Source organism: Malaya genurostris, chromosome 3, assembly GCF_030247185.1.
Source record: "Malaya genurostris strain Urasoe2022 chromosome 3, Malgen_1.1, whole genome shotgun sequence".
Taxonomy (NCBI): domain Eukaryota; kingdom Metazoa; phylum Arthropoda; class Insecta; order Diptera; family Culicidae; genus Malaya; species Malaya genurostris.
In genome coordinates, this window is record NC_080572.1 from 144,221,931 (window position 1) to 144,234,864 (window position 12,934).

Here is a 12,934-nt window from a genome sequence, read left to right on the forward strand (position 1 = left end):
TCTATTTTGAAACATTTTTCAAACCGCTGAAAACGCTCACCTGTAGAATTCAGGTACTCTACCTCCTGAAAGCTTTCTTCACGATTATCAGTTAAATATCGGGAATTAGAAAAATCCATATTAGCACAAATATAAAATTAATCCGGTACTGATTAACTGAAACTGACAGAAGAACGACGTAGCAAAATCTATGTTCGAAATTCGAGCTTGCTAGGTTGCGAGCTACGCAAAGTGAACTTTTATTCATACGGATTGTAGCAAATGCTTTGAGAGTTTGCTTTGCTCAGATTCGAGCAGAGCAAACTCATCCTGAGTAAATGCTAGTTTTTATTCATACGGCTTAATGTCGTTGTTTGCTACAAACCTTGCTATAAAAGAGGCTGAGGCCATAATTTATAGCTGCAGTTATAAGGACAATTTCATGTAAACTTCGATAAGTGGAATTATAAAAAGTACATAACGTCGTGACGCTAAGCCTCCATTTTATTTTTTTTTTGTTTCCGTTCGCTGGTTTTGCATGCTGCCGCTTCAAAATTTAAACACAGAATGGATTTTGATTTGCGCTTACGGTCAGGGTTGCCACATTTAAATCTGCATTTTTCAGAAGAAAAATCTGTGAATCTGCATCGGGAGCTCAAAAACCTGTATTGAAGATCTGTATATAGAAGTGATAAGAAATCGAAGCACAACGGAATGAAAAACTCTTTGGAACCCAAATTTTATGAAACCAGAACTTTTCTTAGTCTGAATTTTATGATTTGTAGTTGAAAAAACGCTGGAAGTTGTTTTTGCGTTGGAGCCTCTCGAAATAATGATTTGACGAAAAACTTTCAAAATCCAATCTGAAAGTGAAATTTAATCTGATTGATCAATTGACAATCTTTCATCTTTACTACCTTACGTTATGGCCGAGGCCATCATCTTTTCATCTTATCAGAAGCAATTTTTGAAAGCATAAGCAATTACGCTACACTAGTTGTAAATAAAAGTAAGCATAAACAAATCTTTATTTGCAGATAGAACATCTGTGTTTACTGTCTTTAACATACTCTTTTCAATTTAGTTTTATCGTCTTTTTAGAATCAACACACAATCAGGATAATGTTTTCACTTTGAAAAAATAATCAATACCATTATTTAATATATTTAAACTTGATCTTTATTCAATTGTTAATCCACCCTATCAAAAATCTGTACAAATCTGTATTTTTTGCCAAAAATCTGTAATCTGCATATACAGAATCTTGGTCACAAATTTATCTGAAAAAATCTGTAAAATGCAGATTAATCTGTATATGTGGCAACCCTGCTTACGGTCACTCCACCCAAGCTGAAATTCTCTCTATCATTCTTAATAGAGAATGAGAACGAATGTTGCTCTCATTCTCTCTCTTCTCATGGGAAGGATGTTCTCTCTCGCACACTAACTTTAAAATATTCTTAAAGATCGAAATTCGGATAGCTCAGGAAAACTTTTAATATTAAATAGAGGCTATATCTCAACCTGTATTTTTGTCCAATATTTAGTTCTTTATTTGTTTATTCAGTATTACTATATATAATTTTTTTAACTGTGATCATTCAATACCAATATCCTACAATATTCCTTTTCTCTACTCTATTCCATTTCACATTTTGATTTTACATGGTATTCAATTTGTGTATGTTTGACACTTGTACACATCATACACGCTTAAAAATAGTTACTCAAAAATGAGTAAGATCTCACTCATCTACAGAAAAAGTGGAACAACTCTAATTTAGAGTAACTCCGAAGTTACTCAAATTTGAGTTCTTCCACTGGAAACGATATTTGGGTAAAATCTACTCATTTACTGAGTAATACTTTATTTGTACATGTACCAAAAATAGAGTAACTATCACTCAAATTTTGAGTGAAATTTTATTTCACATATACCAAATTTGCAAAAAAATTGCTCCTTTTCTGAGTGTATTGTATTAAAATATTACGTAATTGAACTCAATACTATATCAAGTGGTGGTTGCTTGGAGTAGTGTGTCAATCGCAAATTAACATACATGTCAGTTATGCTCAGGCACCAATCATACACTTATTCCTCAGAAATGACATTTGAGCATATTCGGTTTCATTCTAAAGCACAACACGGAGTTTATCATTCCGGTTTTTGCAGACACAACACCGTTTGTGTTGAGCGACTCACCCTCGAAATACGCGATCTCACTAACAAAATATACAACCTGTTGTTACAAATGGTTATTACAACTTTTAGACTGATCTTGCGAATAGTAACAAAAAAAACGAGTTAATGCGTTAAACTCAAATTTAGAGTAGGAGTTACTCAATATCATTGATGATAACTACTCAATTTTTGACGTTTCCATGTATCATTTGAAAATGAGTAACTAGTACTCAAACTTTGAGTAACTTTTTCTAAGCGTGTATGATGAAATACTTCATATTTACCCACATTATCGAAATGACGGAATGCGTAATTAGGTTTTTTACCATCACTGCTAACCTCAATCATATAAACACATTTTGACAGTTCAGCAGTACTGTTTGTAAACATAGATGTTTTTGTTTATCTGTTGACAAATTGAATAAGACCATTTACGATCCATATCGCCTAAATAGAGTTTTAAAAACATTTGTTCACGGTTTGTTTTTGAGATTTATTAAATAAAAGTCATTAGTTGCAAAGTGTTAAGAAGATTGTTTGATATGTGTTCTTCGATTTTTGTTTAAGCTTGTTTGTAAACAGTACCGCTGAACTGTCAAGGATGAATTCTTGTTCATTTATGACGTCACGATAAAAAATCTAATGAATTCTTACTCGACTGCATGATTTTTCAGTGCTCGATCGGTTCAGTGCTAGAATTTTCGCCTGAGTTGGCAGCTCGATCAACCTGATTGACAGTGACATTATAAATGTCATTGAATATTCGCTCATTTTATGAATGTGTTAGTGTGAAATTTAAGCGACTTAAGCCATTTCACTACACTCCAGCTAGAGGAATGGATGATGCTGACTAAGGTAGGCCGTTTTGTTAATTTCCAGCGAATTTCAATAGTTTATATTGGGATTCTAAGAAGAACTGGTTATTTACTAGTTCTGTATATCCGAAAAACATGAAGTTTTAAATTTGTATATTCAGTTATATAATGTTTTCGTTTAAAAATAAACTGAAAATCAGCACGAAAACGTGCAAAATCAGGAAAGAAGAAGAAGAAGACGAATTGACAATTCAGTCCGCATCTTCTCACTCAATTCCGAATGATTTCCGAATCAACCGGTTGTAGGCGAACCGGTTCATTCGGAATCGGTTGTTGCACTGGAGTTGGAATTGATTCGGAATTCATTATGATTTCCACATGAAATTCCGAATGAAAATTTCTCGCCGATTCGGAATTGATTCGGAATCCATTCGGATCTGATAATGTGGGTATACGCTAACCTTTCAATCAAAAACGCAACGAATATAATTTTTAGTGCTTATAGAATATGAAATGTATTTATAAAAACACATCGAAAACAAGTATTGATTAATAGCAGTGCAGTATTTTTGTACACCTCTTTTATGTCATCATGACTGTGTAGATATTAGAGCAAATTCAGCAACTGCAAGATTCATATGGGTGGTCTATAATGTAAATGAAACTGAAACAAACGTATCCCCAGCAATCCGTTTTAGTTTTATTTATTAGGTTTTTTACCGTCACTGCTAACCTCAATCGGATGAACACTTTTTGACAGTCCAGCAGTACTGTTTGTAAACAGAAATTTCTTTTGTTTGTTTATTGACAAATTGGATCAGACCATTTACGGTCCGTATAGCCTAAATAAAGTTTTAAAACATTGGTTCACGATTGAATGCGGTTCGTTTTTAATATTTATTAAATAAAAGTGACTAGTTGCAAAGTGTAAAAATGATTGTTTTAGATGTGCTCTTCGATTTTTGTTTAAGCTTGTTTGTAAACAGTACCGCTGAACTGTCAAGGATGAATACTTGTTCATTTGTGTCGTCACGATAAAAAACCTAATTCGACCAGTTCTACTGTCAAATTTAAAACTGGTATACATTGCCGTTCTATTTTTTCTATATTTGAAACATAAGTAAAACGCTGCTGGGGCTGCCAGTTTATTTTGTTATAATTTCTAGATTTAAATTTTAAAACTGACATAAATTATGCATCTAGAACTAGAACACTTCTGAATATGCCCTTAGTGAGCATGTTTGGTAGAGACAGAGATGCCATTCATACAGATTTATCTGTATTATACAGATTTTTACATGCGCATACAGATTTAATACAGAGTAGAGTGCCTATAACCAGAGTGACGACATCTCATCCGTAATGCTGGCAACAATAAAAAAATTCCATTAGCTTTACATTGAATTGACAGGTCGTTTGCTCGTTTGGAACTGGTAGCTGTCATTCCAAACGAACAGCTGTCGCCACTCTGATTATAGTCACTCTAATACAGAGTACAGATTTCTTACAGATTTCTTACAGATTTATACAGATTTCACCAAAAGTATTAAGGAAAAAATTGAACTATCTTAGTACACGCAGAGAAAAAAATTGTAAATATAATCAATTTTTGGTTTCTCGCAACGATTTTTTTTGTTAAAATAGTGACAAAAAAAAATCTGGTTTTATATAAAAAACATTGCTGCTTGAAACTACAAAATATGATAATCAATTTTACTCAGTGGGTTGGTTTGTTTCAAGCAACATTTTGATAAAAACAACAAATATTTTACTTGTGCGTTCCTGTCAATTTCTAAACAAACAATTTCACAGTAAATTCAATTTGAAAAATTTGTTATGAATGAACGAACTTTAGATAAAGTTAAGAATTGTTGCGCTTTAAATTCAAAAACTTTTTAGTTAAAATAAATTACCTAAAATTTAGTTATTTCAACTATAGCTTTTGTTTGTTGAAATCATACATTTTTGTTTGTTTTTAAGAATAAAATGATTTCTTTCAAACTAATTTACAAGGTGATTTTTGATACTACATTTATTTCGATTTGCATTCGTTTTAAAATTCTTGAAAAAACAATTATTTTTTAATTATGAATTTTTCAAGATCTAGGAGTTTTGTCGCTGAACGATCGAATGATTCACATAACATAATCAAGGTTTTTCAATTTATGTAACATCCAACGGTTAGGTACTCCATCAGCCCGGTCAAGATCCTGCACGCAGAGAAAAATATTGTAAAAATAACTAAATTTTGGTTTCACGCAACGATTTATTTTGTTGAAATAGTGACAAAAGAAAATCTGGTTTGAAATTGCAAAAATTATTGTTTAAAGCTACAAAATAAAATATTTGATTTTGCTCAGTGCATTAGTTTGTTTCAAGAAATATTTTGTTAAAAATAACAAATATTTTACTTGTGCATTCCTGTCAAATTCTTGACAAACAATTTCATGGTAAATTTAACTTTCAAAATAAGTTTAAAATGAACTAGCTTTAGATAAAGATAAAATAAATAGTTCTTTGAATTTATAAACTTGGCAGTTGAAATGAACGACAAGATTCAAACCTAAAATAATTAGTATTTCAACAAACGCTTTTGTTTGTTAAAATCATACATTTTTGTTTGTCATTATTCTTAAATAGAGATTTCTTTCAAACTAATATTCAAGGTAATTTTTTAAACTAATTTTATTTCGATTTTGAATTTTCAAATTGTTAATTGCTTTCAATAGCTGTTGGGACCTTTTGTCGTAGGACGATAAAATTTTTCTCATGTTACAATTAATGATTCGGTGCTCCATTAATCTGGTTAAGATAGAATTCCTGCATCAAATATTTTCTGTAAAAAACGTGTTATGTAAAGTAATGCAAGTTTGGTAATATTTTGAATTATCCATACATACACTTGAACTGTTAAAAGACCCCGAGGAAACGAAAGAAACACTTAAATTTTCCTTCTAGAACACGAGCAAACTTTTTTGATCATCCACGGGAGCAAAATTGTCTGACTTTTAAGAAACAAAACTGATACGGTTAATTCAACCAATAAACTTAGTTGCCATCACACAAATAAAATCATAGATAAAAGGAACCAAGTTTTTTCTTGATATAAATGTAAAACTCGATTGAATCAACAAATACTTTGCCAATAACTTCAACTCAACTTTTGTTGACATGTAATAAATGGCTGATTTATTTCAACGATAAAATCTGCCAAAACAAACCAGTTTTTCGATAGCCAGGATGAGAATTTGTCTTCAAATCAAATAGATATAATTGTTAATGTAGAAGGGAGAAATTGGTTCAAAGCAATCATATTCTAGCTTGAAATCAACAGAAATCATATTTTAAAATCTACTGACTGTTTTGTTATTTTAAACAAGCTCAATTTCTGTGCGTGTGCATCAAATTTGTTATGTAATTTTAAGCAATTTTTAAAAATATTATTAATTATCAATACATACACTTGAATTGTTGAAAACCCTCTATGAAATGGAAGAATCAGATAAAATTTTTTTTATGAAACGCGTACAAACTTTATCCGCGGGCGAAAAAATGCCCTGGTTTAATCGCGCGAGGAAAAAATGGTCCACAAGAAATAAAACTATTACGGTTCATTTAAACGGTAGTTAGTTGTATCTTAACACAAATAAGATCATAGATAAATCGAACCAGTTTTTTCTTGATTTGAAGATATAGCTGGATAGAATCAACAAGGATATGGTTGATAACATTTACTCAACTTTGGTTTACATGTAATAAATAGTTAGTTCATTTTAACAATAAACTCAGCCGGAACAAATATATTTTTTGTTTGGTTATACCAACATTTTTATTTAAATCAAACAGAGATTATTGTTGATGTTGAAGGGAGAAGTTGGTTTGTAACAATCATGATCTAGCTTGAAATGAACAGAAATCAAATTCAAAAATCTACTAACTGTTTTGTTATTTTAAACATGCTCAATTTCTTTGCGTGTAGGGTAACAGAGGTATTTTGGCCCACTTTAGGATTGATTTTATTTTGGCCCACTTTATAAAAATATCCACCAAATATTGTAATATCTTTAAAAACCCCTTCCGCAATAGGTAATTTATTGTGATTAGCTTCAAATTGATGCAAAATGAGTTACTTAACATCGATAAAATCCGATGAAATCGATAAAGTTTGTTAGGTGGGCCAAAATATATGCAGTGGCCAAAATACCTCTGTTATCTCATCTCAACTTATGAAGTGAACATTTTCAAATTAGACAAGTATATCACAGACTAACAGACATGACAGTATGAGTAAATTCTTATAAAAAATGATTTTTCATGATGCACTAGCTCCACCTATATTGTACTGCGCGAACTATTTACTATCTGTACACCCCTTGTGTTATGTAAAAGTTTTTTTACTAGTTGGTTTCCCCTCGTTTGTCAACACCGATCAGCTGCTTGCAGGGATGCCTGATTTCATCAAAATATTTGAAAATGAATCATCACAATAAATTATTGGATTACGTTGATAAAATATTTAACTTTTTCGCGATATTGGAAGGTAACCATTCATTTGACTCAACGTTGTTCATCTACACTATTTTTTATTGTGTTGATAGTTTTCACCAGAAATTAAGTGGCGGCAGACCAGAAGCAAATAAATATTGTAACAAAACGGGTTCGATTTTGTCTTGCGTTGGAGGATGAGAAATAGGCACAATTATGTATATAGTTTTGGCAATATGTATTAAATCTGTATCCTGCATGAAATTCGCATGGACGCACACTAAGATTTAATTCCTTTGTTCGGTAATATTTTTGACGAGATCTTTTGGTAATCTATAGAAATAACCGATATTTCGGTACATGGCTTTTATTTTACAACAATTATGCAAATGTTTACCGAACGATTAGTTTAACGTAAATTTTCATTACAGAATTCGGTATTAGATATACATTCGATACGGTAAACCTGAATAGTCGCCAAATAAGGTAAAAATCATACTGTCCGTTTGGTAAAGTTATCTTCCAATAACCGAACTTCTGTGAAAACTGATTGTCATGAAATTAACTGTCAAACAGTTATTAAATAATCAGTGAGTGTTCATCGAATGGATTGAGGTACAGGTGATAAAAGTTTTTAAGACATTAGAGTCACTAACAGATTTTTGTTTACTTATAGGCAGAAAATAATTTTGTATCACTTGTCCACTTGCTGCCAACACAAATCGTTCAAGGGTAATTTTTGTTGAACTCGACGGATTGTGCTGTGTGTTGGAAGGCGCTCATAATTCCGGTCAGTCGGAACATCGGACACTTTTAAAATTTCTCGTTGGATAAAACCATTTTCTCCATTCGTTTTTGTGAATATGTGTTGTTTTTGAAATCCGAAAATCCAGAATATTAACCAAAAGAAAACAAACAAACAAAAATTACCGAACAATCTGTTAGATCCATTTGGTTTACAGTGTACGGTAGTTGTTTGACAGTTCTGCGATTACCGAACGATCGGTAATCAATTCAATTACCGAACTGATTACCGAACGTTCAGCTGTTGAATATTCGGTAAAAAATTACCGAATACTGCGAAATTTTCTAAGTGTGCGTATACAAAGCAATACATTACAGGTAATTCTGTATGAATGGCAACTCTGTCGGTAAATGAAAAAAATAAACACAGTCTAGATGACAGACAGGATGTTTTTGATAGGATAACGTGGCGCCATCATGACACATGTGAGTACTGTCCCAAATAAAGAAATATTCGAAATGATCGTTAAAATGATTGAAGAATCTAATTTGAGTGTCCTGTCTGTTAGTCTGTGATCTAACTACCAATAGAATCGAAATTTTTCAATTTAAAGGTGTATAGCAAAAGTATTGAAGTATTTCAATAGTACACTATTGAAAACCCTGTCTCATTTGCTCCATGTCAACACCAGCCAATCAGAACGCGTTCTAAGGAAGAGAACAAAATATCTGCTGCTGTACAACAAATCGTCCGGGAAAAATGTTCCGAAAAGTGGTGAATATCGCAGTGAGTTCCTCAATTTGGTCCTTGTGAATGCTAGAAACGAATCCCTACAGCATATTGATAGTTTCTTTCAATAAATTATGCAAATCCGAAATGAAATAATCGACAATAAAATTCTGTATGCGGCTATTTTTATAGCCGTTAGGACCGCCCATTAGTGAAAAAGCTACAAACGAAATCACATAAAAGGAAATCTCTTATCAAAAATTTAATCAGGTTGGGTTCTATCGCCCCTGCGAGCAGATGTGTTTTGTGTCGTTTGCACAGCTAGTTTCGCTTTCGACAAGAGCGATTACGTCACAGCTGCCAGTCATTAGCATTGGGAAAAAAACAACGGTGGAGAGCATTGCACAACATCAGCCGTTCTAATGGCTCTAAAAGTTTTCTAAAGAACTATTAGGATTTGTTGTTCGCAAATCGTAGGGAAATGTCCTCAGTTTACGGCAAATCAAGAACAGTTTGCTTAGTTTTGTGCACTTTTCGCTGTGTGAAATTCACAGTTATCGAGATCAAGTGAAGCCTTTTTTGCGAAAAATGTTCCAGAGTTTAATGTCGTAGAGAATTACGCAATTTGACTCTTCTGAATGCTGGAAACGAATCCCTACAGCATATTGATAGTTTCTTTCAATAAAATATGCAAATCTGAAATGAAATAATCGACATTAAAATTCTGTATGCGGCTATTTTGATAGCCGTTAGGACCGCCCATTAGTGAAAAAGCTACAAACGAAATCACATAAAAGGAAATCTCTTAACAAAAATTCAATCAGTTTGGATTCTATCGCCCCTGCGAGCAGATGTGTTTTGTGTCGTCTGCACAGCTAGTTTCGCTTTCGACAAGAGCGATTACGTCACAGCTGCCAGTCATTAGCATTGGGAAAAAAACAACGGTGGAGAGCATTACACAATATCAGCCGTTCTAATGGCTCTAAAAGTTTTCTAAAGAACTATTAGGATTTTTTGTTCGCAAATCGTAGGGAAATATCCTCAGTTTACGGCAAATCAAGAACAGTTTGCTTAGATTTGTGCACTTTTCGCTGTGTGAAATTTACAGTAATCGAGATCAAGTGAAGCTTTCTTTGTTTTTGCGAAAAATGTGAAAAAGGGGAATGCGTGCATAATTCATACAATTGATATTCGGAAGTGTTAAGGAACATGTCAGTTGTTTTCGTATTCACGACATCCAGTTATGTCTCTGACATTACCCACCCGCCTTTTCGTAATAGGGGACTTAAATGCTAAGCATGTCAAGTGGAATTGTAGGCAAATAGCAGTAATGGAAAAATACTTCATAATCTCAGTTGGTTACTTCATAGTTCTTCATCCCAGTAATCCTACTTGTTTCTCTTCCGTGAAAAACCCGTCTACAATTGATCTGGTTCTAACATTTGTAGTGTACCAATTACACATGCTGACTTTGACTCAGATCATATTCCAGTAACATTCAGACTTTCCAACGAAGCTTTAATTAATCCAATTAGTTATATATTCAACTATCATAGAGCTAATTGGTTGGTTTACAGATCTCACATTGAAAATCATGTGGATCATGAAAATATTTTAGAAAATTCTGCGGACATCGATACAGCAATTGATAATTTGAATCATTATATTATCGAAGCTAGAAATCTTTCAGTTCCCATAGCTCAAACTAAATTAAATTCTCCTATCATCGATGACAATCTTCAAGTGCTCATTCGGTTGAAGAATGTTCGTCGACGACAATATCAACGTTCTCGTGATCCTGCTATGAAAAACATAGTTAAGACGACGACGTTAAGGATTTACAAAAAGAAATTAAACATAGATTTACTCTTTTGCAAAATGAAAATTTCGCTAATGAAGTTGAACAAATTAAACCATATTCTAAACCTTCCTGGAAACTCTGTAAGGTTCTTAAGAAACCTCAGAAACCAATTCCTGCTCTCAAGGAAGGAAATCAAATACTTTTTACAAATGGCGAAGAAGCTCAAAAACTTGCTCAGCAGTTCGAGAGTGTCCACAATTTTAATTTGAACGTTGTGAGTCCTATTGAAAATGAAGTCTCACTGAAATATGATCATATTTCAACTCAAGTGTTATTACAAGATAACATTATTGAGACGAATGTTGATGAAATTAAATCAATTATTAGGAAACTCAAAAACATGAAGGCTTCTGGTAATGATGGAATTTTTAATATTCTTATTAAAAATCTTCCCGATGTTGCCTTGAGACTCCTGGTTAAAATGTTCAACAAGTGTTTTTCATTAGCTTACTTCCCAAAAAGATGGAAAAACGCTAAAGTAATTCCTATTCTGAAACCTGATAAAAACCCAGCAGAAACATCAAGTTATCGACCAATTAGCTTACTTTCTTCTATCAGTAAACTTTTTGAAAAAATTATCTTGTTGAGAATGATGTCTCATATGAATGAGAATTCAATTTTTTTACCAGAGCAGTTTGGTTTTCGTCATGAACATTCAACTACTCATCAACTTGTAAGAGTTACGAACATGATAAAAGCAAATAAATCTTCTGGGTTATCCACTGGAGTTGCTCTTCTAGACATAGAAAAAGCATTCGACAGTGTTTGGCACAAAGGTTTAATAGCAAAAATGTCTGATTTCCAGTTTCCTATTTATTTGATCAAAATGATTCAAAATTATTTAATTGATCGTACACTTCAGGTTAGCTATCAGAATGGTAAATCTGAATTGCTACGAGCCGGTGTTCCGCAAGGTTCGAGCGTAGCTCCAATCTTGTATAATATTTTCACTTCTGATCTTCCAAATCTACCCGTTGGTTGTCAGAAATCGCTATTCTGTGACGACACAAGTCTGTTAGCCACAGGTAGAAATCTAAGAGTGATCTGCAGTCGCCTACAAAGAAGTTTAAATATTTTCAGTGATTATCTGTCAAAATGGAAAATTAAACCAAATGCAGCAAAAACGCAATTAATTATTTTTCCTCATAAGCCAAAAGCTTCTTTTCTTAAACCAAACAATAATCACATTCTCAAATTGAATGGTTTGGAATTGACATGGTCTGATCAATCTAAATACTTAGGTTTAACGTATGACAAAAAACTAACTTTCATGGATCACATTGAAGGAATCCAGGCAAAGTGTAATAAATATATTAAATGTTTATATCCTCTTATAAAAAAAATTCTAAGCTTTGTCTAACAAACAAATTTTTAATTTATAAACAAATTTTCAGACCAGCCATGCTTTATGCAGTACCAATTTGGTCAAGTTGTTGTTCCACCAGGAAGAAAACGCTTTAAAGGATTCAGAATAAAATTCTGAAGCGTCCCCCCTGGTTTAGTACAAATGAGTTACACAGGCTCACAAATATAGAACCATTAGATGTAATGTCACATAATATTATAAGCAAATTCCGACAAAAATCGATGCAATCTTCAATTGAATCGATTCGCTCTCTGTATTAGTTAGTTAGTTAGTATATAAGTTCCTTTTCCCCATTACACAATACAAGTAGGTTTAGAATTTTCCCTACACAAAAATCTTAGAATTGCAAATTTGGTGGTAACACCAAATCATATATATATATATATATATATATATATATATATATATATATATATATATATATATATATATATATATATATATATATATATATATATATATATATATATATATATATATATATATATATATATATATATATATATATATATATAATAGGGCTGAAAAGTCACCACTTTTGGCTGAACACCCAATTCAAATCTGAATAATTTAATTTTAACTCATATTCCAATAAATAGTTATTTAAAAAAAAAACATGCAAATCGTCGAAGTGCCTGTGATTTTGACTGTAATTTTTAACGCGCTATTGCTTTGCTCATCAACTGAAATAAAATTTAGTTTTGATGCTGTAGGTAGACATTTCATCGAACTGTCGAAGTTTATAAATTACAGTTTCTATATTAAGCCATC